The following is a 3493-nucleotide window of genomic DNA, read 5'->3' on the forward strand; positions in this document are numbered from 1 at the left end:
AGTATCCACAACCAATGCCTCTCCTAGTTCTCCCTCACCATCCCCTCCATCCGTACCCACACCGAGCAAGCAGACTCGCGACCTTGCTGAGACGTCAGCCGCCCCCCGCCCGGCGCCACGCAAGCGTTTGCCGAGGAACGCCGAGACATCAACAACTAGTGTGAGGAGCGAAGCTTCTACACAAGTAACACCAAGAAGAAGCTACGTTAGAAATAGTAAAAGGAAGAATAATCAAAAACCTCTTCCACCCAACCGCAAATGGGAAGAGGCAACACATCACCACGTGCCTGGAGTCCCTGGCCCCTCTAACACCTCTCTTACTACACAAGCACCCCCGCTCGTCATCAATAACTACGTAGAACGAGCGGAGACACATCAAACCCATCAGCAAGACGAGGAAGGTTTCGTCACCGTTACCTCGAGAAAACAAAAAAGAAAAACAAGGGAGGAACGCAATACAGCAAAACCCCTACAAGGTGCCGACCGTCCCAAGGTAGTATATTTATATATCACTAGCGGTCATCCGGATACAAACGAAGAAGATATTAAAGACTTCCTCGTTAGTAATTTTGACAGCATATCAAATGTTAAAGCCTTCAAAACTAAGATGACACATGAATATTATTCAAGCTTCACTGTAACTATAAGAGGCAAAGAGATCAATTCAGAACTTTTTATAGAATCCGATGTGTTCCCTGATAACGTAAAGGTTTTCTTAAACAGAAACAAGTACAAAACCGAGCAGAATGTTTGACCGCGCAAAACCGTCAGCACGGCCAGTGATTAGGTCACAGAACATCTTAAAAATAGAACATATCAATGCACAATCTCTCCTCGGTCACCTTGAAGAAATTGTATTGTTAGTAAAGGAAAGAAATGTAGACATACTCTGTGTTAGTGAAACATGGCTCCACCAGGAAATGATAAGTAACTTTATCAACATTCCAAATTATCAAGTTTATCGATGTGATGCAGGGCGAGGAGGTGGAGTATGTATATTTGTAAGGGATACCCTTAAGTCAAATAGGATATCAACTACAACAGTTAATAATACTGCCGTAGAAGATGTCTGGGTTACCGTACAAAGCAACATGCTTCCTTCCTTCATTATTGGCGCCGTCTATAGGCATCCCCATGCAAAATCTGAATCTTTTGAATATCTTGAAAAGGTTTTTAGAGAAATGTCCTTAAAAAAGAAATCACTTTTTATTTTAGGTGACTTAAACGATGATTTAAGTAAACCACATGCTAAGTTAGCAAAGTTAATCAAGAAAAATAAACTAGAACAATTGATCAATAAACCTACAAGGATCACAGAAAACAACTCGTCTTTATTAGATGTAATAATAACGAATAGATTAGATACCATACTCCATACAGACGTCATTCCATGTCATGTTGCTGATCATGAACTTATTACGATGACGTTGAATATAAAGAAACCAAAGCGACCACCGGTTACAAAAACTTTTCGTGACTTCAATCACTATGACCCTCAGTCATTATGCGAGCTAATCATATCTAAAGAATCAACTCTATTAGATATTTTATCAACAGACAATGTAGATACCCAGGTAACCATCCTTACGGAAGTGATAAAAAGCAGCATAGATGCCTCTGCTCCCTATGTGACAAGAATCGTCAAACGTCCCCCTGCTCCATGGATAAATGACGACATCAAGAGAGCTATTGCCGAAAGAAATAATTCCCAACAAGCGCTCAAAAGTAACAGACTTGAGCCCGCCCTTCAGGCAATTTATAAAGCAAAAAAGAAAAATGTTAAGTCATTAATTCAACTGGCAAAGACTAATTATTTCAGAAATAAATTCGCAGAACATAAAAACAACTCTAATAAAACTTGGAAAATTGTTAAAACATTAGTGCCAAACAAACAACACACAGATAATTACACAAATTCTACACATAACACCGACCATTTCAATAACTTCTTTGCACAAATTGGAAAACTTACTTATGAATAAACAATTGGCACCACATTACAACAAAACACAGATCAGGCAAGGCTCATAACTGATGTTTTCAGACCGCAGCCAGTAGACGTAGAATCTATTATCCTAATAATAAAACAACTTCGCGAAACAAATGCGGTGGGAGCAGACGGTATTGCTTTGCGCTTTATTAAGGATAGTCTACCGGTAATCGCATTTTATATAACGATCATCATTAACACCTCACTGGTAACTGGTGTTTTCCCGTCGCTTTGGAAACTTGGAATTGTAACACCAATTTTCAAGTCTGGGGATATAGACGACATGAATAATTACCGCCCTATCACAATACTTCCAATATTATCTAAGGTACTTGAAAAAGCAGTAGCAAATCAATTGATGAATTTCCTGGAGACCAATAACTTATTATCTAAAACTCAATATGGCTTTAGAAATAGGTTATCCACTGAAACAGCGTTGCTACAGATTACTGACCAAATTTATAATAACATGGACAACAATAAGGTAAATTTACTCACTTTGTGCGATCTTTCTAAAGCTTTTGACAGCGTCCATCACAAAATTCTTCATAACAAATTAAGAAACCATAGAATTGATACCCATTGGTTTGATAGCTATTTAAATACAAGAACCCAATCAGTAAAAATTAATGAAAACATATCATCAGCACAACCAGTTTATTTCGGTATTCCACAAGGATCTATATTAGGCCCGATCCTATTCACAATTTTCATTAATGATTTATCAGCCATAGTCCATAACTGCCATTTAATACAGTACGCTGATGATTCTCAATTTCTCCACAGTGACTCAGTGAACAACTTAGAGGCATTGATAAGAAACACTCAAGACACTCTTGGTAAAGCAAAACGATATTTTGATAACAATGGTCTTAAAATAAATCCACAAAAAACGCAATGTATCTTCATAGGTAGTCGGCAAAATTTAGCTAAAATTCCCATAGACACAACCATAGATTTCGAAGGCTACCAAATTAAACCAAGCACTTCAGTAAAAAATCTAGGAGTACATTTCGACAGATATATGACGTTTGAATCCCATGTTGATAATATACATAGAAAGGTAATGGGAACATTAATATATCTTAATCATATAAAAAATCAAATCCCTACAGAAACAAGAATCATGGTTGCTCAAACTCTAGCACTGAGCATCATTAATTATTGTTTAAATATTTGGGGCTCTACTAACAAAACCCTAATGCAGAAAACACAAAGACTACAAAACTTTGCTGCAAGAGTTGCATTGGGTAATGTTAGAAAGTTCGATCACATCACCCCACACATTATTCAACTTAAATGGTTAAAAATTCAAGCCAAATGCAGTTATGATACATGTGTTTTTATTCATAAAATCATCCATGGGAATTATCCACAATGGATCCTGCCTTTACAAACTGTGGGAACACATCAGGTGTTCGAACTCGACAAGTAAATTCTCTATATGTCAAGAGATCACACACAGAAATAGGGACACGACAAATGCTAATACGTGGACCCATG

This window comes from Penaeus japonicus, unplaced genomic scaffold (genome assembly GCF_977035675.1).
Source record: "Penaeus japonicus unplaced genomic scaffold, GWHDUDI00000001_assembly GWHDUDI00000020, whole genome shotgun sequence".
NCBI lineage: Eukaryota > Metazoa > Arthropoda > Malacostraca > Decapoda > Penaeidae > Penaeus > Penaeus japonicus.